Here is a 26,440-nt window from a genome sequence, read left to right as displayed (position 1 = left end):
ATGGACTCAACATTAGTCACAAAGAACTCACATACTTATTGCAAAAATCTATTAGTCATCAAAACAAAGTACTACGTGCATGCTCCTAGGGGGATAGATTGGTAGGAAAAGACCATCGCTCGTCCCCGACCGCCACTCATAAGGAAGACAATCAATAAACACCTCATGCTCCGACTTCGTTACATAATGGTTCACCATACGTGCATGCTACGGGACTTGCAAACCTCAACACAAGTATTTCTCAATTTCACAATTACCCAACTAGCATGACTCTAATATCACCATCCTTATATCGCAAAACTATTGCAAGGAATCAAACATATCATATTCAGCGATCTACAAGTTTTATGTAGGATTTTATGACTAACCATGTGAATGACCAGTTCCTGTCATCTCTCTAAATAGATATAAGTGAAGCAAGAGAGTTTAATTCTTTCTACAAAAGATGTGCCCGTGATCTAACAAATATAAATGAAGCAAAAGAGCATTCTACAAATGGCGGTTGTCTAAGTGAAGAGAAACAGGCAATCCAAACTTCAAATGATATAAGTGAAGCACATGAAGCATTCTATAAAGCCGTACTCAAAAGATATAAGTGAAGTGCAAAGAGCATTCTATAAAGCCATACTCAAAAAATATAAGTGAAGTGCAAAGAGAATTCTATAAATCAACCAAGGACTATCTCATACCAGCATGGTGCATAAAAGAAAAATAAAAACCTAAATGCAAAAGATGCTCCAAGATTGCACATATCACATGAACGAAACGAATCCTAAAAACATACCGATATTTGTTGAAGAAAGAGGGGATGCATCCCCAGCATCCCCAATCTTAGACGCTTGAGTCTCCTTGAATATTTACTCGGGGTGCCTCGGGCATCCCCAAGCTTGAGCTCTTGCCTCTCTTCCTTCTTCTCACATCGAAACCTTCTCAATCATCGAACACTTCATCCACGCAAAACTTCAACAGAAAACTCGGTAAGATCTGTTTGTATAATAAAGCAAATCACTACTCTAGGTACTGTTGTAAACCAATTCATATTTTGTTTTTGCATTGTGTCTACTGTAATATAACTTTTTCATGGCTTAATCCACTGATATAAATTGATAGTTTCATCAAAACAAGCAAACTATGCACCAAAAACCGAATCTGTCTAAAACAGAACAGTCTGTAGCAATCTGAACATTCACCATACTTCTGATATTTGAAAAATTCTACCAAAATTACGAAAAATAAACATTTTTTATAGGAAGACAGTGCAAAAAGAATCAGAACCATTTGACGTTCCAGCTAAAAATGTAAAATCACGCACTACAGCCAAAGTTTCTGTCCTGCACCGTACAGACCATCAAGCAAATGTAAACATCCTAAAGGCAAACCTTGGCACATTATTTTTATATTACAATGGAATTGTACAAGGGGATAATTATTTTTATTGAAAAGTTTCTGCAATAGAGATTCACAAAGTTGCGTGAGCACGAACAAAGTTCAAGGCTAGCTCCCACTTCAACAATGCTTGTCTTTCTCACTTTCGCTTTCCTTTTTGAACAAGTTTTGGGTTCCCCTCTTTATTTTTGTTGTTTTAAAACTATATGAAAGCAGTCAACAGAAATAAATGACTCTCTAAAACTTCCGGGTTGTCTCCCTGGTAGCGCTTTTTTTAAAGCCATTAAGCTAGGCATATAGTGCTCAAGTAGTGAATCCACCCGGATCCCAAGGTATATCAAAGCCAATTTTAATTAACAATGATTTGTAATTTAGTAGTGAGCACAAAGCAACATATATCAAGCAATGACGAAGTCTAACTCTCTTCCTATGCATCGGCATGTCATAAAAGAACAATTCATGCACACAAAGTAAAGGCCAATGCATAGTATAAACAGTTTCTTGCAATTTTATCGTGTTGGAGACATAGAGAGGTGGAGATATAGTTCCTCTCTCATAATAATTGCATGTACGAGCAGCAAGCACATGCATATTATATTCATCAAAATCATCATGTGCAACGGTAAAAGGCAAACCATCAATATAATCCTTAATAAGTGCAAACTTCTCCGATATAGTGTAGTCGGGAGAATTAAAAAAGATAATAGGACTATCATGCGTGGGTGCAATAGCAACAATTTCATGTTTAACATAAGGAACTATAGCAAGTTCATCTCCATAAGCATAATTGATATTGGCATCTTGGCCGCAAGCATCATCAAAAAGGGATATTTCAAAAGGATCGACGGGATCATAGCAATTATCATAGCATTCATCCTTCGGTAAGCACGAAGGGAAATTAAACAATGTATGAGTTGAATAGTTACTCTAATTAGAAGGTGGGCATGGGTGATCAATGCGCTCTTCCTCCTTTTGTTCTTCGCTCTCTTCCTCATCTTTTTCATCCAATGAGCTCACAGTTTCATCAATTTCTTCTTCCATAGGCTCCTGCAAAATATTAGTCTCTTCTTGGACAACGGAGACTTTCTTAATAAGTGCATTAATTTCATAATTGTATTCATAATTCTCATAGCAATATTTGAGGATAGCTAAATTTTCAGATCTATAACAAGCATCATCAATATCATCAAACTCTTTAAACATAGATTCAATTTCATAAGCACGCATAAAAGCAACAAATTCTTCTATTTGTTCCACATCATAGTAATCATATATACCTCTAGCATAAGAAGCCAAGGTTTCATTATCATTAAATTTGCATGAAAAGGGGAGGTGTGGAGAATTCATCCTAGAGCAACAAGTATAATCTTATTCCAAGCATAGTTGTCTAGCATACCACTTCAATATATAAATTTGATCCCATAATAGTTTCCCTTTTTGTGTCAAGCGATAATCCCTAAAGTATTCACGTTGATCCAACGTTACTCCCATTACCAAATTGAATGAGGTTTTTTCAGGATTATCAAAGTGGCACATAATATTTTTCACATATTGAGCATCGAGGGTTTTATGAGGTTCCTCATCTCCATGAGTAGCAAGTACACCTGTTTTTTTTGGTATTTCGTGTTCCATATCCATAACTAAGATAAAGAACAACTAAGAACAGCAAATAAAAATTACTTAGTGATAAAGCAAACAAGCACACACGAGAATATTCACCCCATGCTATTGCTCCCCGGCAACGACACCAGAAAAAGGTCTTAATAACCCACAAGTATAGGGGATCGCAACCGTTTTTGATAAGTAAGAGTGTCGAACCCAACGAGGAGCTAAAGGTAGAACAAATATTCCCTCAAGTTCTATCGACCACCGATACAACTCTACGCACGCTTGACGTTCGCTTTACCTAGAACAAGTATGAAACTAGAAGTACTTTGTAGGTGTTGTTGGATAGGCTTGCAAGATAATAAAGAGTACGTAAATAAAAAGTAGGGGCTGTTTAGATAAAGAAACAATAAAGTAAATATAGCGAGTGTGGAAAAGTGGTGGTAGGAGTTGCGAAATTTCCCCTAAGCAATTGACTACTTTACTAGACCGATAGCAAGTATTATGTGGGAGAGGCCACTGCTAGCATGTCATCCCTGACTTGGAATTCTATGCACTTATGATTGGAACTATTAGCAAGCATCCGCAACTACTAATGTTCATTAAGGTAAAACCCAACCATAGCATTAAGATATATTGGTCCCCCTTCAATCCCGTATGCATCAATTTCTATGCTAGGTTGAAGCTTCTGTCACTCTTGCCCTCCAATACATTGTCCTATCAACATACAACTAACCCTATGGTGTGATCCATGCGCGCAATCATATGATGGGCACCAAAGGACAGCAACATAACCACGAGCAAATTAAATCAATCATAACAATTCATCAACCACCGATAGGACAACAAAAATCTACTCAGACATCATAGGATGGCAACACATCATTGGATAATAATATGAAGCATAGAGCACCATGTTCAAGTAGAGGGTACAACGGGTTGCGGGAGAGTGGACCGCTGTAGATAGAGGGGGGAAGGTGATGGAGATGTTGGTGAAGATGGCGGAGGTGTTGATGTAGATCGCGGTGATGATGATGGCCACGACGGCGTTCCGGCGCCACCGGAGGAGAGGGGGAGAGGGGCCCCCTTCTTCCTCTTCTTCCTTGACCTCCTCCCTAGATGGGAGAAGGGTTTCCCCTCTGGTCCTTGGCCTCCATGGCATGGGAGGGGCGAGAGCCCCTCCGAGATTGGATCTATCTCTCTGTTTCTCTCTGTTTCTGTGTTCTCTTCTGGCTCTGTTTCACCGTTTCGTGTATATATGGAGATCCGTAACTCCGATTGGCCTGAAACCTTCGCCATGATTTTTTTCTTCCGAATATTAGCTTTCTTGCGGAAAAAGAAGAGCGTCAACCGCCTTACGGTGGGCTCACGAGGGTAGGGGCGCGCCCTAGGGGGGGCCCTGCCTCGTGACCACCTCGGGCACTGGTTCGCGTTGATTTTCCTTTTGAATTTTCCATATTTTCCAAAAATAAGCTTCGTCCGTTTTTATCCCGTTTGGACTCCGTTTGATATGGATATTCCGCGAAACCAAAAACATGCAACAGACAGGAACTGGCACTGTGCACTGGATCAATATGTTAGTCCCAAAAATAATATAAAAAGTTGCCAAAAAGTATATGAAAGTTGAATAATATTGGCATGGAACAATCAAAAATTATAGATACGACGAAGACGTATCATGTCGCACGACTCTCCACCTCTGATTCATCCACCATTTCCATCATTGCTTCAACCATTAATTGGTTCACAAACATATGTTTATTCCATTGCATTCGAGACAGAGGATACTAAACAGATTCAGATGGTGATTTTCGTAGGCTTGTATTATTGATAGTGGAGAGTGTCTCGACCACTGCATCATAACATAAATTAGGACGGGAACCAAACAGATTAATCATGAGTTATTGCCATATTACCTGGCCTAGATTTACTGGAAAGAAACAATGGGGTTGCCTTGCTGTTTTCAGAGTTTCTCTTCTTATCTTCAGTAGCCTGCACAAAATTAACACACTAGCATTGCTATCATTGGCCAAGTCAGATAATAGGAAAGCAACATTGACACAATGAACGTTTGGGCAACTAGCCTACACCAAATTAACACAATATGGCACAGCTATCATCAGCCAGGTAAGGTAATATGAAAGCAACATTGACACAATGAATGAATGGGCAACCAGAGAAGCACTACAATTCAGTAATGTGCGTGATATTAGATAGTACATTCATGCAGCTCAGTATGCAAAACTACCAGGCAGTTTTCCTTACAAAAATCAACATTGGCACCTTTAACATTTTGCTACAACTAATTTTAGATCAGATAAAGGTTAGATTCACGCCGATTAACAAAATACATGCTGATGTAAAAATATAGTGATATACAACAGGTACTTACATCAGCATTGGAGCACAGAGAATTCCCGCAAGATATTTTCCTCGAATACGATCCCAATGGAGGAAGTCTTATATCGTTTAACCTTATTTTCTAAAAGAGAGATGGGTAAGAAACATGTAGAAAATATGATCGGAATGCTATTAAATTTCATGATGCGAGGATACGCACATGCTTCTTAGAATGGAGTTGACATTCTTTTGCTGGACTGGAGCGGACTAGTTCTTTGGCCACTGGAATCTGCTTATTATTAGTGGGAGTTGGGTTTCTCTGTGCTGGAGTAGTATCTATGAAAAATGGAGTTGGTTTATTATCTCCTGGCGTTTGGATCTTTTGCAAAGACCTGGTTTGTAACCCTTCAGATTCTAACATAGCAGTCTTCCCCTTGCATGCCTTATATAGAAGAATGGTGATTCAGTTATAAAACATGCTACAACAGAGATGGAATAGGTACTGAAGAATAGAAAGGCATGACATATTGACATGTATTCCCTCCATCCGGAAATAAATGGATGGGTCTAGGTGTATATCAGTTCTAGATACATCCAGTTTTATCCATTTCTGCGACATTTAATCCGGACGGAGGGAGTATGATGTAAGAGCTAGGGATACGATAGGACAACACAGTAAAAAAACACTGAAAACCCACTGCAGAACCAAAGTATTCAAACCCACTGATATGAGATAGTACACTCATGCAGCTCAGGATGCAAAACTACCAGGCAGTTTTCCTTGCAAAAATCAACATTATGGCCTTTAATCATACATTTTGCTACAACTAAATTTAGATCAGATAAAGGTTGGATTCATGCCGATTAACAAAATACATGCCGATGTAAAAATATAGTGATATACAACAGGTACTTACATCTACATTAGAGCACAGAGAATTCCTGCAAGAATCTTTCCTCATAAACGATACCATTGCAGAAATTCTTCTATCTGTTAAGCTTATTTTCTAAAAGAGAGATGGGTAAGAAACATGTAGAAAATATGCTCAGCATGCTATAAAATTTCATGATGCAAGGATACGCACACGCTTCTTAGAATTGAGTTGACATATTTTTGCTGGACTAGAGCGAACTAGTTCTTTGGCCACTGGAATCTGCTTATTATCAGTAGGAGTTGGGTTTCTCTGTGCTGGAGCAGTATCTATAAAAACTGGATTTGGTTTATTATCTCCTGGCGTTTGGATCTTTTGCAAAGGCCTTGTTTGTAACCCTTCAGATTCTAACATAGTCGCCTTCCCCTTGCATGCCTTGTATAGAAGAATGGTACTTTAATTATAAAACATGCGACAACAGAGAGATGGAATAGGTACTGAAGAATAGAAACGCATGACATATTGACATGTATTCCCTTCATCCAAAAAAAATGGATGGGTCTAGGCATATTTCAGTTCTAGATACATCCTTTTTTATCCATTTCAGCAACATGTAATCTGGACGGAGGGAGTATGGGGTAAGAGCTAGGGATACGACAGGACAACACAGCAAAAAAACACTAGTTGAATGTAAAATTGTATGCTAGCGGAATATGTACAGAAATAACTAAGGCAACATACACATGTATGATTGGGAAAATAAGATGGCATTGGAACAGAGCACTAGAACAACACTTCAATGTAAAAAACATGGTATGGTAGACAGATGAAGTACATACTGATGAATAACAATGCATAAGATATTCAGAAGCGTGATGTCGAAATTAAGCACATGGCATTGCGATAGAGTAGAATGACTGTACTTGAATTTGAAAACATGTTATCATGAATGGAATAGGTACTAAAAACAGGAAGGCATGACATATTTACATGCATGATCAGCATGCTAAGCACATGGCATTGCAACAGAGTAGATACACTCCAGGACATTATATGCATGTTGTACCCATATCACAGGCCAAGTTAGAGCAAGGACCTTGTGGGGTGAAGAGGATTCATCATCTTTCTGCAAGTCTTCTGAAGAACTGCCTTTACATGTTCCATCATATTGGGTATCATTGACATCAAGTTTATTGGCCTTTACATTGCTCCATGAGGTTCTTGTGGATATATCAGTGTGTGCAATTATATCTGACATTCATGGAATAGAACTAGTAGTTAGATTTATGTAATAAGTGCATGTAGGAGACGACATAAATAGTAGGACTGGGGTTAACTAGCAGCAACAGGTCTCATAAACTAAAGGGAGAACATAGATGAAAGCTATAGCATATGTGTCGTTTGTACTCAAGATTAACTAGATGGCACACAAAAGTATTAAAGAACAACATAGGTAATACTAGCAGTGGTATAATACTATAATCACTAGCCTGTGGGATAGCATTGGCTGATGGATGATAACTATGGAACAACGTTACCTAAAGAACAAGTATCTTAGCTGAACTATGGAACAACGTTAACTCCTGAACAAGACCCGTAAGAGATCAGCATGAATATACAGTGAAATGTGATGATCTATTTTCCATGCTTAGATGAATAACAAAGCCATAAATGTTGCACACAAGTAAGATGAGCGTACAACCTATCTGGCTGCCATCCATAGGAGTGAGCATCATGTGCTGACTTGTCGATGGACCTGCAGTTGTTGTGGCTGTCCATGTCGGGCACGCGCATTCGATGTAGGGAACTGTTTAGTGGGGACTATAGCTCCCTTCTGGTGTATGCTTCCCTTGTTGGAGCAGCCGCGGTGAGTCGGAAGACGGTGTGTCTGAAGATGCAGATAACGCATAATGTTAAGAATGACATATCTCTTTGATCTGAAGAAATACACTAAGAGATCAACAGCAAGGTACGAGAGTGGTCACACGTCTGTTGACTGAAGACTAAATTGGGGTCACACGATTTTATTTTATTTTGGTACTGTCCGATCTACGCCGGATGGTTGGCCGTCTTGTGCCTCCCAGCTGACACTGTCCGGAATCTTCCCCGAAGAGCCAGCGATGAACGACAGAGCAGCCTGCCTCCGCCGTCCGTGGCCCCGGCCAAAACATCCATATTTACACAAATTTAAGACAAGAATTTTGGGACGGAGGGAGTACAAAAGTGGGCTATGTAGGCCAAAACATGTGCTAAGTTCACTTGTGATGCATTTGGCATCGATGCCCCTCCATTGCTCACCTGGTGCCCCAATCTGGATCACCTACTTTGCTCCGGTGCCAAATTAACTCACGCAATGAAAAAACACTGCGTGGGAGAGAGAGAGAGAGGACTGAGGCCATAAAAAACACTTGTTTGGGAGAGTGAGAGGCTGGTGTACTTGCTTTGATTGATCTGTTTATACATGTGGGTCTGTGTGCACAGCGGTGCCAACTCTCTTACATCGCAAGAGCGGTGCCAAAATCTTTTGATTTGACATCGATGCATATTATGTGGCATACTTTTACGAAATATGGCATCGGCCACATAGTGGAAGGCAACAAATGCCCAAGCTCTTCACATGCTCCTAGTTAAATGAGAGGAAACAAAAAGAGAGAGAGAGAGAGTGAAAAAATATCACTAGCCAGCCAACCCTACCATATGAGCAAATGATATTGGTACCTCTTGATGACACGGCAATCTTATGCAGCCAGCTACTCTAATATGTTCTCTTCTTTTGCAGATAAAAAAGACCCGAAAGTGAAAAATGTGCTGCACTATAACAATCTCATCGAATGCCTTGATCTCCATCTTACAGAAATTGATTTGATCGACTACCGAGGTAACACATCTGAGATTACATTGGCCAGGTTCTTTGTTCTGGAGGCAAGTGTGCTCAAGGTAATGAGGTTTGGCGTTCTCTGGCGCAACAATGAATGGCGTGCTGATCACCGCAAGAGTCTAAGCCTAAATGACAAAGTCTCCGCAGAAGCTGAATTTGTTTTTGAAACATCAAGTGGCTAGAGACTTGAAAACTTATTTGCCCATTAGTGACTTGTTAGGGAAATGGATTTTAGTTTGTACGATAATGCTGCATCCACCTAAAGTAACGAAAGTTCTTACGTAAACTTCCTAGTAATCCCCTCTTCATAGGTGCAACATTACTCCTAACATTTGTAATATCAGTTTGAAACTTGTAATATTGCCGTGTCCTATTCCTGTGTTTTCAAAATCATGCGAATCAAACAGGTCCTGAGTTGGTGATGATGTTGTGCCTCCCATCTTTCACCAATAGCCGTCGGATCTAGATCTGACGCATACAAACCAAGCTTCTCCATGTTTGCAAAAAGATGCCCGCACTTGTTCCCTATTTACAAACAACTCCTTGTCTCTCACAATCAGCCTTATCTCCTCCCCACCACATCTAGAAGGCCGTGGAAAAATCTGGCGCGATGGCCACTGCCGGAGCCGTCCACCCCCAATCTTGGTGTTCCATGCAATGCACGGGCATCTATGCATGGGAAATTATGTCGAACAGGGCTAGTTGTAAGCAGGCTAGCTCTACAACCATGATGATAGTGACTGCAGACGGTGAGGCTGACTATGGTATGCCGAACACGGTGCCTATACTCAGGTGTCATCTCCGGCGCAGGGTCTTGTCACTTCACTGTGAGGAGCAGCGCGTAATAATTTGACCAATGGGTAGTACCGTGCTAGTACTCCTACTACTACATTGGTAGTACTACTACTAGTACTAGTAGCACCACCGTCTGGATTTAGGAGTACTACCACGTCCATCTGGATTTTAGTATTTGCCTAGCAATATCTAGTAATGCATGTCACAAAAATGTACTACTCCCTCTGTAAATAAATACATGGTGTTTTATTCCTATCGACAAGAGAACTTAATGTTTTTTTGCTAACTAGAGTACTAATAGGATTACATGCAATGAACTAAATACTGCATGTCATGTTTGGTAGTCTCAAGTCATTGAAAGCATGCACGACCCACATCTCTCATTGGTTGATATGTCACGAAATAAGAAACAAGGAGGGAGTTAATGCATCGAGCCTAAGTATTTTGGGATTATTTGGTTTTCGTAAGGTGACTTACACAACATTTTTGTTTACATGCATTAACATTTTATTAGTTAAATCAAAGGTCAAAACTTGGTGCAAAATGCAAAGGGGACCAATTAACCAGTAAACATCAAACTTCTCTCGTTTGGCCCCAACTAGAGGTCCGGTGAGATGACTATACTGCACCGGCACGGAGGGGGGCGCAGCTTCATTGACTTACGACAACTGCGTTTGGGTGAATGACACGTGGGCCCAGGGGGTGGCTGGCCCACCTATCATATAGCCAAAGGCAGGTGCAGTAGAGGGCCGAGGAGTAGTACGAAATCCTACGCACCTACGCACGCTAACCAAGGGCAAGAGTGATCACTCGAATCGCAAGATCAGTTGACTAGAAGCTAAGCTAGACCCATGGAGGCGATGAGCGCGAGCATCAGCCGGCTGTGCCAGATGGTCCACGACGCCGGCCTGCAGCCCGACACCGAGGAACGTCTCCAGGTAGTATCGCTTGAGGCCGCCAGGGCGAGGGGCCGCTTAGACGACAGCTTCGTCTCCTTGTTCGACGAGGTCCTTGTCGGTTTCCTCGACAAGTTCACCGTCGTCAAGAAGCTTGCAGACGACTTTGACGTAAGCCTCCAGCCGACGCGCCCAGGCTCTGTGATGCCCGCCACCCTCAACGGCCACTATGGTGACAACCTCTTCGACGCACTGGTGGCCCTGCGACTGCCCGCCATCGCGCCGGAGAATGTCCACCTCGAGGTCGCGCTCGCCGCGCAGCGCCTGGCGCAGCAAGACACTATCGACATAATCATCCACGTCTACTCACAAATCGTCCACAAGGACTACTACATGCAAGAGGAGGACAATAGGACGCTGGCCTTCTTGGACCGCAGGGCAACCTTGGACGACACTGTTCAGAAGCACGTTGAGCTCACCGCCAACGCCGCTACTCCTCACACATCGGTTGGTGACCCGGCGCACTAGGGCGTGAGGATGTTGTTGATGGATCCGTATGTATTTTTATCTTTCCGTCAAATCCATGTAGTAGTATATGATACTACAGTAATTATCTTACCTTTCGCAACAACTTCATAATTTTCGTACGTACTCCATGCATGAATGACCCTAGAACCAAACTTCTCATTGCTCTAGGAAAAATCATTATTTTCTATCTATCGGTCGCGCCATGGAGCAGAACCAAATTTTACAAGTTACGAGTTCAAAAGGAAAAGCCTGTCGTATTCGCATCGCACCCCCACACGGTTGGTCTGGCACGCCGCTCAAGCGGGAATGCGTGCGGTGTTGCATTTTCACTTACAAGTGGGACCGCAGTTGAGCAAACCGACTATCGGCAAACCCCCACCCCGCCCACCGTGCGATGGCTGAGAAAACAGGAGGGAGAAGAGATGGCTGTAGCACGGACTCCAAGAAAATTTGTGTCGGATGGGACTCGTGTGGGTGGCGTGTGCCGTATTGCTAGACATGAATGCTAGTTATGGCCCATGCCACCCCACTATATCGAGCCTATATATCGAGGTACGTAGAACAAATTTCCTGCAGTCCGTGCTCAGCCCTCCTCTATCTCTCTTCTCAGCCAGCCAGCGGACGTGCAGAGCCCATCGTCTGTTTGCTCACATGCAGCCCCACATGTCAGTGAGAACGCAAGAGGACCCACTGAACCTGCACATCTTTCACCTCGACGTGCTGGTGATGAAAAACAAATCCAATAAAGATCTTCGGTGGCCGCTTTTGGAGTTACTCAAGAGTAGTAAGATTCTATTTACAGTTTAACCTAAGATGCACATCTCGTGGCTTCAACTACCACTCTATTTTCTTTCATGACATGACCTGGATGCTGGATGTCCCACGTGTCAGCAAAAGGAGGAAGAACCCGACCAAATCTTCGGTTGTGCTCTCGGATTAGACTAGTTGTGCTAACTTAAATTTTTTATTGTGTACTCCCTCCGTTCCAAAATACTTGACTTCCATTTGTCCAAAAATGGATGTACCTATATACTAAAAAATGTCTAGATACATATATATTTTGACAAATAGAAGGCATGTATTGTGCAACGGAGGGAGTAGAATGGATGCAAGTTTTTGTATTGGGAAGAAGAGTACATGCATATATTGATTGAGCGCAATTTAGTAGATGTTCTATAACTTTTAGCTAGCACAGCGGCTAGACATGAGATTAGTGCCCTTGTTGAAACTCCTACTAGAATAGAGGCTAGACATGAGACTAGATGCGAGGAAGCAACGTCTACTTCTTTACACTCGAAGAAGAAAGAAGCACGCAAGATCAAGCCTCCGCAGATCAACAAAAAATGCATCCAGAAGGCACAAATCCAACTTACGGGAGTAGTAAAATGTGTATTCTTGTGGTTCTTGTTTTCTTTGGTCTTGCTTTTCTAGTCAAAATTATCATTGGAGTTCGTGCAAAACGGAGGTCCGTTTGGACTCATGCGTTGGAGTTGGCCTTACATGTGGGACCATAGTTAAGGAAACCGAGTATCGCCAACCCCCACCTCGCCCGCCGCGCGATGGCTGAAGTTAGAGAAACGACGAGGTTGAAGAGATTGCTCTAGCACAGACTCCAAGAAATAATATGGTGTCAGATGGATGTCGTGGTGGTGGCGTGTGCCGTACTCCTGGACGTGAATGCTTGTTCTGGCCCATGCCACCCTACTACTCCTACTACTTACTCCTACTATATAGTACTAGTATCGAGGATTCGAGGTGCTGGTTAGGTACAACGAACACATTAACATATGGCTACAGTAAAAACACCCGCCCGACGCGCGAAGCATGTGAAGCTAGTACAAATAGTGTACTACTATTGTTGATTGGCCTCATCCGATAACCTGTTGCAATGCACGTACAATAATGTATTTAGAAAATATTTTTTTGCCTCGTCGCACCACTCACTCAGAGAAGCGACTCAAAAGCCATTCATAAATTTAGTAAGTTTATCACAGGCATATCATTTTATTACATACAACAGGTCATCAACCCACATCGACAACGAGGATACATTATAAATACTAAAGTTTTCACCACACAACAAGTAACAAGCAATGAAATGAACTTCAACTCAACCATTCCTCGGCGTTGGAAACGCTTGCTTTGAACCACAAGTGATTCTCTGGGACGGGCCATCGATTGTCGATCTAGAAACCAATGCAGGACTGATCATCCAGGCTGAAGCGGCCTACTATATCAGGACCAAGGTAGGGAACCACCCAAATGTCTGAGGTATAGACACAGTTGCTTCTCATAAATGGTACTATTAACGTTGTATCAACAGCAGTTGGATCGCCCTTTCACCATCATCACATAGTTTTGTCCAAGGAAGAGCGAGTTTTCTCCAAGACTATCAATTCTATACCAAGGAGAAGGAGTTGGCGCTAGCACACTAGTATCCATCCCGAATACCATGCAACGGGTGTTGGAATAGGTCTGGAGAGTGCGACCATGGGAGACTACACCTGCTTCCTTAGCAGTAACATCATCAGTGGGTTGTATACACACAAGAAGAGGTGATCCATCGGAATTAGTTGCCAGGCGCCACAGAGTACATGGGCATTGCTCGTCCTCATGCTCGTGATAATCACCATCGTCATCTCCGCCTTGGTTATAAATTTTTTCAAGTATAGGTGGTGGGATGTTCACAGGACCTTGGAAACACAAGAAGAAGGTTAATTAGTAAAGGGAAACTTGCTAACCTGCATGCATGTGGATGAAACAATTATAATTACGGTGGAAGACAAACGTACCGAAACTATGAGGATCCCATGCAAAAACAGTACCACGAGTCGTGGCAGCAAACACAAGGCCCTCGTATTGAATTGCATCACAGTACTCATCCGTGTACAGAAACTGATTTTTGAGCAATATCCATCGAGTCGAACAACGAAGGACGGCAACAAGCTTGTCGAAGATAGCAACAACTTGATAGTTGTTGTAATTTCAAGAGCGGTTGAGAACTCGACAAATTGCTATCTTCCATAGAAGACAGTCACCATGATCGTATTTGAACGTGCGTAGAATTCCGGTGTGCTCAACCTCTAGGCAGTCTGCTGAGATTTTTGGAAGTGAAACCCAGTCACGAGTGTACACATTCACAAGTTCCCACTCGCAGTTGGACCCAATGTAAACAACCCAATCTCCATTTGCGCCCGCCCAAGCCTTGCCCTCAAGCGATGGTATCTTAACATCATACGTATCATTATCAAGCGGCATCAACTGGCATAGGGCGAGGCCTCCGTCGTGCCAGCGCCAGTCATCAGGGTCACGGCGAAGAAGATATGGGAGATCAAACCGCTCCTTGACTCTTGGGTTCTTTGTAATGATGTTATTAGTTGAGTCGAGAATGGGCTTGAACGAACCTGCCATGCTAGCCGAGGTGATGACGTCGCACCGATCAATGAGTTCCTCCACCACGTCATCTTTCAGATTGGGGCAAGAATAACGGGGTCGTTTCTGGCCTATTCCCTCCATGGAGAAGACGATCAAACAATGTGTAAGTGCATCTAGTGCCACCCCTAGTTGGTTTTGGAGTATTGACGACAAACTTAGTTGAGGGACTAATGTGTTTGTAAGAATTGCAGGATAACACAGGTAGAAGTCCCTCATTGATTCGGTTTTCCTACCAGAGATGACCCCTAAAAATGTATGAAGACATTGAAGTCAAAGGTGGTATATGAAGATATTCACATTGAAGACTATGACAAGAGAAGACATCACATGAAGCCTATGGAGCTCGAAGAATTAGATCTTTCGTAGTTCTTTTTCTTCTTTGTTGAGTCATAGGAACCACCGTACTGTTAAGTGGGGTCCAAGAGAACCAGTCAGAATGACTGAAGTGATGCCTAACCAAAACCTATGTCTTCGAGTGAAGACTATGAGAGCGAATCTTGTCCAGAGTCGGACAAGTCAGCTTTGCTTGCAGCCCAAGTAAAGTTGCCGAGTGAGTTTGAAATCTGACTGTTGGAACACGTGTCAGTTCCTTAGTGACCCAGGGTCATTTCGGACAAGTCAGGTCGGGTTGCCTTGTGGCTATAAATAGCCCACCCCCTACAACCATAAACGGTTGGCTGCTCAGAGTTAGTATACGACTTCTGTCGTTTGAGAGCAACCCACCTCGAAGCATTTGAGAGAGAATTCCTTGCGAGGATAAAGCCCTAACCACCCAGAGCCAAAGAGAATTAGGCATCACTTAAGTCTTCTTGTCTGTGTGATCTGAAGACTTATTACACTTGAGGACTGTGCATCCTCCAGCCGGTTAGGCGTCGCGTTCTGATCATCCAAGAGACATTGTGGATCGCTGGTGAACGAAGTCTGTGAAGGTTTGGGAGTCTACCTTGAAGACTTACCAGAGTGATTGGGCGAGGTCTGTGTGACCTTAGCTCAAGGGGAATACGGTGAGGACTGGGTGTCCTGAGCTGCGTGTTCAGGACTGGGTGTCCGGGACTGTGTGTCCTCAGGTTTAAATACCTAGCCGCCCTAACCAGACGTACAGTTGTCACAGCAACTGGAACTGGTCCAACACATCATTATCTTCAACAAGTCACTGGTTTCATCCTTCCCTTCTCTTTACGTACTGTTACTCCTTGTGAAGACATTGTATGATTGCACTATCTTTTATCTTCACTGAGTGACTGCGTGTTCTGTTTGGCTTCATAATTTCTTCCTACTTGATCCTTACTACATTGCTGCTCTTAGTCATTGTGCTTTCACTCTATCGAATACTTGACTATGGCTTGCCTAGTGTAGTCTACCTTCTGCTACAGGGTAATAGGTTTATTTCGGTCATCTGTCTTCATAACTTCCATGTTTTGAAGACTTTCATAAAAATCGCCTATTCACCCCCCCTCTAGTCGATATAACGCACTATCAATTGGTATCAGAGCTAGGTACTCCCTTGTTCTGTGTGATTCGGTTTAACCACCTGGAGTTTTAGCTATGTCGACTGCAGGGATAATTAAAGTCTCCGCTGCGTGCCCCGTCTTCGATGGAACTGAATATCCCTACTGGAAGAATAAGATGCGCATGCATCTTGAATCCATTGACGTTGACCTATGGTATGTCATCAGGAACGGCGTTCCCAAGGCTGGAGAAGGTGTCACTGTTGCTGACGTCAAGAAGTTCGTTCAACTGGACTCTACTGCCAAGAATATCATCTGTGGTCATCTGACCAAAGGACAGTATGGCCGCGTGAGTGCTTTGGAAACATCTAAGCTAGTCTGGGACTGGCTCTCCAAGGTCAATGAAGGCGTCTCAACCCAGAGAGATCAGAGAATCAGTGTCCTTCGCAACCTCTTCAACCGCTTCAAGAGAAATGACAATGAGAATTTCCAGCTCACATTTGATTGACTCACTGACATCACGAATGAGCTTCAAGCCCTTGGCGCTACTGAGATCACCAAGCATGAAGTCTTCAAGACACTACTGAGATCACTTGACAGTTCGTTTGACACCCTAGCCCTGATGATTCAAGAACGTCCTGATTTCAAGACACTCGAGCCGTCCGACATACTTGAGAGGCTCAACACACATGAGTTTCAGCTTTCTGAGAAAAGAGATATCTACGGTCCAAACTGTGGGCGAACTCGTGCCTTGAAGGCAAAAGCTGTCTCCTCATCCGAAGAAGAATCTGACAGCAGTTCTGATGATCCTGAAGATATTGGAAGGGAACTTGCTATGCTTGTCAAGAAGTTCCAAAAATTCACCAAGAAGAAAGGCTTCAGAAAGTCTTCCCGATCAAGCTCAAGGAATGATGAAGCTTCTGCTCATGACTACAATAAGAAAACATGTCACAAGTGCAAGAAACCTGACCACTTCATCTCCGAGTGTCCGCAGTGGGACAATGAGAACAAAAAGAAGAAGAAGAGCAAGGAATATGACTCTGACGACAAGAAGAAGAAGGAATACTCAAAGTCCTCTTCCAAGTCTTCTTCAAAGTCTTCATCACACAAGAAGAGCTCATCTGGCAAGGCACGTGCGTTTGTTGGCAAGGAAATGGATTCAGAGGAGGAGTCCGCTTCTGAGGAGGCGGAGGTGGAGTCTGAGGAGGAGTCCAATTCTGGCATCGCAAGTCTGGCTACAGCATACGTTGCCAAGTCCATCTTCAACACTGAAGACAATGACCTCATCACCGACACCGATGCAAATGACAAGGACTACTCCACTCCTACCTACTGCTTCATGGCACGCGGTGCCAAGGTAAACACACGCACTACTCACTATCAAACATCCAGTGACGATGACTCTGATTGTGGTTCAAAACCCAGCTACAAAACACTTGCTAAAATTGCAACTGAACAACAGAAAGCCATGGAACATATTCAAAAAGTGTTAGACAAAAGCGATGATCTGTTAGGCGCTGAAATGACTCGTTCTGAGTCCTTAATTGAAGATACAAAAAAATCTTCACGTTAAGTATGAGGAACTTGAAAGTCGTCATGAAACGCTCTCAACAACTCATGAAAAGCTTTCCTATGATTATCTTCAAAGGAAGCAAGATCTTGAGAAATTGAGAGCGGCTCATGAAGATCTTCAAAAGGAAAATGAGTCACTTCGCTCCAAACAGATCAGTTCCGCTTAGGAAGGATTTGAACCACCATGTCTTAAGTGCATTGAGCGTGATAATGCTACTACTGTTGCTGAATGTTCTACTGCTGCTACTGTTGCAATATCTTCAACTGTTTATGTGGGAACTAACCCCTCTGCTGAGGATTCCATTGCTATTGCTGATGAGAATGCTAGGTTGAAGACATTGCTTGAAACAGGGATGTACAAAAGTCTTAAAGGGCATCAGACACTATGTGATGTCCTCAAAAAGCAGATCTTGAACCGAAACCCGAGGAAAGAGGGTGTTGGGTTCGTAAGGAAAATGAATGCTGATGGCTCTTACTGGAAACCTGAGCAGTACCCCAAAACCACATGGGTTGCTGCAAAGGAATCTTCAGCAGATCTATCCAATCTATCTGGCTTCTCTTGTGCAAATACCATTGTCATTGATGAATCCTTTGATGCAAACTATAAACTGTTTAAGAATCAAAATGGTGAAGTGTTTGCCAGGTACATTGGTACTAATTGCAGGAATGGACCGCCTATGAAGAAGATCTGGGTTCCGAAAAAGTGTCAGGAGAATATTCCTGTGAATGTCATCATGACACCACACGTGAAGAAGACAAACCTCAGATCACAGACTTCATACGGTCCAAAGGCTTCATACAGACAGAGGACTCACCTGAGTCGCACTAACGCAAATGTTTTGCAGGGAAACCGTACTCAGGCCTATGAATATGAGCGCGGTTCATCAAACCGCCATGTTCATAAGACCAAGAACTATTCTGCTTATTCTTATGAGTACTATTGTCCGCCTGCAAGACTTTTTGCTAGGGCTCCAAAGCCAAAATTCTCAGACGCTGCACTTAGACTTATTGCTTCTAAGCCACCCTTGAAGATGTGGGTGGCTAAGAAAGCTTAACTCTCTTTTGCAGGGAAAGGTCTTCAGCAGAAAACCAAAATCGTCTGACGCTATTGCTGGGGACCTTAAACATCTTGTAGGGCGCAAGATCAAATGCCCGAATGGTCTCACTATGTACTTCGTTCCTGAATCACTTGCTACTCTCCCTATCAGTCCTAATCTGGATCTAAGCTTTCATAACCCACTGGTTCGTCAAATGTTTTTGCCTCACAATTCTCTTCGTGAAGCCTATCCCCCTAACTGCACTGTAGGGTACGACACCAGCGTATTCATAATGGATTATTGATAGTGGGTGTACCAACCACATGACTGGCAAAAGAAGCCTTCTTATGGACTCAACCTTACGTCCATCCGACAAGAGTCACATCACATTTGCTGACACTGGTAAAAGTAAGGTATTGGGTCTAGGTACAGTTGCAATCTCATAGGATCAACACATGGATAAAGTCATGCTTGTTGAATCCCTTGGCTTCAACTTAATGTCTGTCTCAATGCTTTGCGATTTGAACATGATCGTAATATTTGGAAAATATCGTTGCCTTGTACTAATGGAATCTAACAAGTCTCTAGTGTTTGAAGGGTATCAGAAAGATGATTTGTACGTGGTAGATTTTTCGGCAGGACCACAGATTGCCGTATGTCTTCTAGCAAAGGCTTTAGAATGCTGGCTCTGGCATCGGAGGCTAGGGCATGCTGGCATGAGGAACCTCCACACCCTTGCAAAGAAGAAGCATGTCATAGGCATCGAGGGCGTCAAGTTCAAGAAAGATCACTTATGCGGTGCCTGTGAAGCAGGGAAGATGACGAGGGCCAAACATCCCTCGAAGACAATCATGACAACCACTCGACCCTTCGAACTGCTCCACATGGATCTTTTCGGTCCCACTCATTACTCAACTCTTACTACTACTGCTTGCCTCTATGGCTTTGTTATTGTTGATGATTATTCTAGATATACTTGGGTGCACATAATCCTTTACAAGACTGAAGTGCAGGATGTCTTCAGACGCTTCGCCAATTGAGCTATGAACAATTATGGCGCCAAGATAAAGCACATCAGAAGTGACAATGGCACTGAATTCAAGAACACTAGCCTTGATACATATCTTGATACCTTGGGCATCACACATGAATTCTCGGCCCCGTACACGCCACAACAGAATGGCGTTGTCGAACGCAAGAACAGAACACTCATTGAGATGGCCAGAACGATGCTAGATGAATACAAGACCCCAAGAAAATTCTGGCCTGAAGCCATTGATACTGCATGCCATACAATCAATCGTGTTTATCTTCACAAGCTTCTGAACAAGACATCTTATGAGCTCCTTACTGGCAAGAAGCCAAATGTCAGTTACTTCAGAGTATTTGGTGCCAGGTGCTGGATCAAGGATCCACATCACACTTCAAAATTTGCACCAAAAGCACATGAGGGTTTTATGCTTGGATATGGAAAGGATTCGCACTCCTACAGAGTCTTCAATCTCTTTCTCTATAAAGTGGTTGAGACAGTGGATGTGCGATTTAATGAGACTAACGGTTCACAAAGAGAGCACCTACCAAATGTGCTAGATGAAGTTCCATCCAGCGAATCAATCAAGCTAATGGGAACCGGAGAAATCATACCCTCTGAAGCTCAACCTGAAGAGGAACTTATCATCTCCGCACCTGATCAACCTGAAGACAATGCTCAGTCTGAAGACAATCCCACTAACAATGACAATGATCAGCAAGAGCAAAATCTTCGCCCTGTATATCCTCGTGTTGCCAATGAAGTACAGATTGAGAGAATAATTGATAGCATCAATGCACCTAGTCCGCTTACTTGTTCAAGGGCGACTCAGCTAGCAAATTTCTGTGGGCACTTCGCATTGGTCTCAATAACAGAACCCAAGAAAGTTGAAGAAGCCTTCATGGAACCTGAATGGATTCAAGCTATGCAAGAAGAGCTTCAATAGTTTGAGCTGAATAATGTATGGGAACTGGTTAAGCGTCCTGATCCTCGGAAGCACAACATAATTGGCACCAAATGGATATACCGCAACAAGCAAGATGAGCATGGTCAAGTTGTCAGAAACAAAGCTCGCCTCGTTGCTCAAGGATATACTCAAGTGGAAGGCATTGACTTTGATGAAATATTTGCTCCTGTGGCTCGACTTGAAGCCATACGCATACTGCTGGCCTATGCAAATCATCATAACATACTTCTATATCAAATGGATGTGAAGAGTGCTTTTCTCAATGGCAAGATTGAAGAAGAAGTGTATGTTGCACAACCGCCTGGCTTTGAAGATCCAAAACATCCTGACATGGTATACAAGCTCAACAAGGCACTGTATGGCCTCAAACAAGCCCCTCGGGCTTGGTATGACACACTCAAATACTTCCTGAAGAGCAAAGGCTTCATACCTAGTTCCCTCGACCCCACTCTCTTCACGAAGACATACGATGGTGAACTGTTTGTGTGCCAAATATATGTGGATGACATTATCTTCGGCTGCACCAATCAGAAGTACAGTGAAGAGTTTGGGTATATGATGCAAGAGCAATGTTAGATGTCCATGATGGGAGAGCTGAAGTTCTTCCTCGGTCTCCAAATACGACAGCAACGCAACGGCATCTTCATATCTCAAGAGAAGTATCTCAAAGATTGCCTGAAGAAGTTTGGTATGCAAGACTGCAAAGGCTTCATGACGCCAATGCTAGCCAAACATCATCTGGGTCCCGACGACAATGGTAAAGAGTTCGATCAAAAGGTATACCGCTCCATGATTGGTTCTTTACTTTATCTATGTGCATCTAGGCTAGATATTATGCTTAGTGTTTGCATGTGTGCTCGATTCCAAGCAGCACCAAAGGAGTCGCATCACTTAGCTGTGAAGCGAATTCTTCGATATTTGGCTCACACCCCAACTCTAGGACTATGGTATCCAAAGGGCTCAGAGTTTGATCTGGTTGGATTCTCGGATGCTGATTATGCTGGTGACAAGGTGGATCGCAAGTCTACATCAGGCACATGTCATTTTCTGGGACGATCACTTGTATGTTGGTCTTCAAAGAAGCAGAACTGTGTATCTCTCTCCACTGCTGAATCTGAATACATTGCTGCTGGATCTTGCTGCGCTCATCTTTTGTGGATGAAGCAAACACTCAAGGACTATGGCATTCATCTGAAGCAAGTGCCACTCTACTGCGACAACGAAAGCGCCATCAAGATTGCCAACAACCCAGTTCAGCACTCGAAGACAAAGCACATTGAAATTCGTCATCACTTTCTCAGAGAGCATGTTGTGAAGGAAGATATTGATATCATACACGTCAACACTGAAGAGCAATTGGCAGATATCTTCACCAAGCCCTTGGATGAGAAGAGATTTTGCAAGTTACAGTGTGAGCTAAATATCTTGGAATCCTCAAATGTCCTATGATTAGGCACACATCCTAACACTTATGCATATTGATGACTTAGATGTGCAACACACGAAGAAAAGTATATCTTCAATCAATGAAGACATACATTCTAAGTGTGAATACATTAATGTGGAATTTGACTTCGGAGCACCACGATAATTGTGCGCCGTGTCTGGGTCTAATACTTCCTATACGGTGGGTAAAGCCACCACCAAACTTTCTGTTTGAAGTGCTTCACTCATGGTGTTACATTAGCTATGTCTTCACATTTGGTTTGGCTTCAATCTCAACATGTCTTCATGATTATCTTCACTATGTTGATTATATATATACATATACTAGTGTTCTGTCCTCTACAACATTCACTTAAAGCTATGTCTTCTTGTTGAATCTTTTGAACTAAGTGAATGTGATCGGATCTTAACCTCTCTATGCTTTCTATCTCAAACTCCATCTCTCCAAATCATATGCATTCTATTGAAACTGTTGAATGTCTTCTCTGCGTCCTTGTCAGCAGAAGATACAGAGACAACCATTAAGTCCGTTTTCAAGGCTCATTCCTTCACCTGAAACCCGGAGAAGTGGGAACGACCACCCGACAATCCAGGCGTGCATGGGACGTGGAACAACCCCCGATATGCTGCATGACGGCCACGTGCCCATCAGATGTGAATCGCCAGGGGCACCTGTGTAATAACGCAGTGCCGCCCCTGTACCTATAAATACATGCCTCACCAGAGTCATTATCTCTTCTTCCACTCTCGCACGAACCCTAGCGCCACCGCTAGCACTCGACGTCGCCGGCGACTAAGCGCTTCGCTGCCGCAACCTCTCCGACGCCGTCTTCACGCCGACCGCGGACATCGTCCTCTCCGCTGTCGCCGTAGGTGTCCTCCGTTGCCAAGTTAGGGCACGGAAGATCGAACTGCTCGGCCTCCTCTTCCACAAGCAGTTCTTCGTGTGATAAATAAAACCTCCTTTTTACGGCCCCCTTTGATCCTATAGCCTTATCACTTTCTACCACAAGCAGTTTCTATTCACACAAGTTGGATCCCTTTCATACTGCATCTCATAACATGCCTAGTATATTCACTTATGCTTCACAAAGTAGTTAGATTCCTCACTTGTACTGATCTGTGGATTCGTACAAATCTGGAACCAACTCCTTATCTATGAGTGAATGTCTTCCCACGATGAGGTCAATGTCTTCTAAACTGATTTATCTTCAAAATCTTCTAAGAATGCATATGACCTCTTCCCCTTCCCTCGCACCTTAATGCTGTCACAGGTACATGTCCGTGGGAGAATCCCTTGGTTCTCATAGTCTGCATTCATTTGCAGAATTCTTACAGCATCACATAAATTCTCCCGAAGCCAGTTCCTGTTTGTCCAGCAAGCGAAAACCTTTGAAGCCTCTAAACGCATTGAAGCCTTTCAGATTAAGGTTCATGGCTTCAGAAAAATCAGCAAGGAAGGGTGGCAGAAAGCATCGAGGAGAAACATCAAGAGATCTGCCCTATAACCTCTCAGAGCTGTACAAGACAGATCCTGAAGAGGATTACAATCAGCGCAAGACACGAATCCAATGGACTCGACGCTATTGGGCAGAACAGTGGTTCAAGTACAGATTTGTGACCAAGGAATATGCTGAAAAAAATGCCATCAAGCGACCATGGGGAGACATCCTCTACAAAAATCTTCAACCCAGGACCAGAGATGAAGCCATTGAACAAGGCTTCTATCCCTGCATGGTCCGTGGACCACAACCTGCGGATGCTGACCCATCGTCCCTGCTATGGTGTCGTGACGACATTCTGTTCAAGCGCAACTTCCAGTTTGCCCAGAACTTAGCAAAGCAGAACAAGAAGACATTGGGACTAGACTTCAACCCTGGTCCTTCTGCTCCAAGGGCTGACGGCACACGTGATGCAGAACCCAATGTCGTCGGTCCTTTCTACAACCTTGAAGGTCTCATCACCCATATCTTGGTTCAAGTGACAGCCGTGAATGAGCCTGCAGATGACGCTGAATCAGATGAAGCGCCTGCAGCACCGAAGCCAAAGAAGCAGCCAAAAGCTTCAAAGCCTGCCTCTGCTCCAAAACTCTCACGAGCGAAGCCACTGGCAACTGCACCTCCTGAAGACAGTGTGCAGTCTGAAGATTTGTCACGCATCTCCAAGCCCCAGAAGGTCAAGATGCCTCTGCCACACACCGGCCAAGAGCTAACAGCTGCTGCCATTCTGCGCAATGATGCCATTGATCTATCAAGTGATGAAGATCTTGCAGATGACGCTCTTGAGCAACTCATCAAGAGCAAAGAAGAGGCAGAAATCTTCAATGATCTGCCTCTCTTTGATGTAACAATCATCCACAACTTCATTGATGAATGGTTTGACATGCCAAACATCAGCTTCGAAGATCTGCAACTACCCATTGGCCTCAGTGTCACCTTCCATGGCGCCATTGCTTCAGAGTTAGCTATCGCCCAGCGCATTGTTGAACTGAAGCAAAAGATTGACTATGAAAAGGCTCAGTTCAAGAAGCATATGGCCAAGCTCAGCGTGCAAGAGGTGAAGAACTTCAAGATTATGCTGCACGAGCTCAAGGAAGCCTTTCTCAAGAAACGTGCAGAAGCTCAAGGTTCTCGTGAGTGCATGAAGGTTCTGGCTGACAAATGTGTGCAGGCCTACAATGAGGCTGAGAAGCGCAAGGCCCTTGGGCGTCCTGGCATCGACCCCAGGATGGCAGCAAAGAAGATGAAGAAGCCCACTACGGCTGAACCTGACGCACCAAGGCAGGAAGCAGATCCCATTGTCTTCCCAACTTGAATGACTGGCTCGAAGCCAAAAAGCCGGTCAACCGCTTCTGAGCTCAAGAAGACGAGGACTGCTGAGGCTGAAGCCAGGAAGAGGAAACATCCTGAAGCCTCTCCTACCGCCCCCTCCAAGAAGAAGAGGAAGACCAAGAAAGATCAGGCTGCTCCCACATAGCCTTTGATAGTTGAACCCATTTCCATGGTTCGTCCTGACGCTGAACGCCAACTGACAATCCATGAGCCTGCTTTCACAGAGGCTCATGAAGCTGAAGACTTTCCAGCAGCTGATCCCATCGCTGTTGAAGACATTGGTCAACATGACCATGTAGAAGATGGTGCAGTCCTTCCTCAGCTCGAGAACAGCGAACTCATCAGCATTGGTCGTCCTCTGACGCTAATCGCTCAGGATGCTTCATGGGCTGATTGCCCACAAGAGGAAGAAGAATTTGAGGCCCAGCCAACTCCAACTACACAGGCGTCGCCTGCGTTGCGCAGGCTTCGCAAAGGACCTAGGCCTCCAATCTTTGCGTCTGAAGCTGAAACTGCTGAAGACATTCCGGCTGCATCAGCCGATGAAGAAGAAGTCCCACAAGATGCTACTCCCCTGTCCCACCAAGAATCAGTTCTCGAGGAGAACGTGATTGTGACCGACCCTCCGGCTCGTCAAGTGGAGGTTGAAAATCTTGAGGCTGCCACCACCACCACCAATGAAGCCACTGAAGCTGTCATGGTTGAAGCTAATGTGGAGCCCTCCCCAATAAAAGCATCAGAAGTCAGCGAAGCCATTGATCCCACTGCTTCTGTTCCTGCACCTGCTACCGGTCCCCAGTTCGACTATCATGTTGAGCACATGCCTCAGGTAAGAAGCCAATCCCAAGATTGCCCAGGTTCCCAGGTCCTGCATCAGCACCTGGATCCTTCAATATCAATGGCTTCAGAGCAGACAACACATTCTTCAATAGCTCCAGGAACCCCTACTCAAGGGAAAGGATATCATCTGATCGGTTCTGGAGCTATCCGCAGCGCAGCTATTACTCCTGCATTCTATACAATCAAGGTCGCATATTCCCCCACAAGCGTCTTGACATTGAAGCTATAGCTGGTCTGCCCTGTCTGGAAGAAGCTCTGGATTGCTTCAAAGAAGTTGGATTGCTGCCATTCGTCACTAACCAAGAGCATTGGAATGAAGAGTTGCTGCTCCAATTCTATGCCACACTTCACATCCGCGGGTATAACAGAGATCCGAAGACTTGGGTCCTGGAGTGGATGACAGGAAACGTTCATCATGAAGCCAAAGCCTTTGACATCATTGAGCTCACTGGTCTGCCCACTCCCGGAGATCTCTACGAATCTGGCTGTCAACTTCACAGTGAAGCTGTGGAGAGCATCTTTCAGAAGCCTGAA

This window comes from Triticum urartu, chromosome 3A (genome assembly GCF_056163025.1).
Source record: "Triticum urartu cultivar PI428250 chromosome 3A, HENAU_Tu73, whole genome shotgun sequence".
NCBI lineage: Eukaryota > Viridiplantae > Streptophyta > Magnoliopsida > Poales > Poaceae > Triticum > Triticum urartu.
This window is presented reverse-complemented; position numbering follows the sequence as displayed.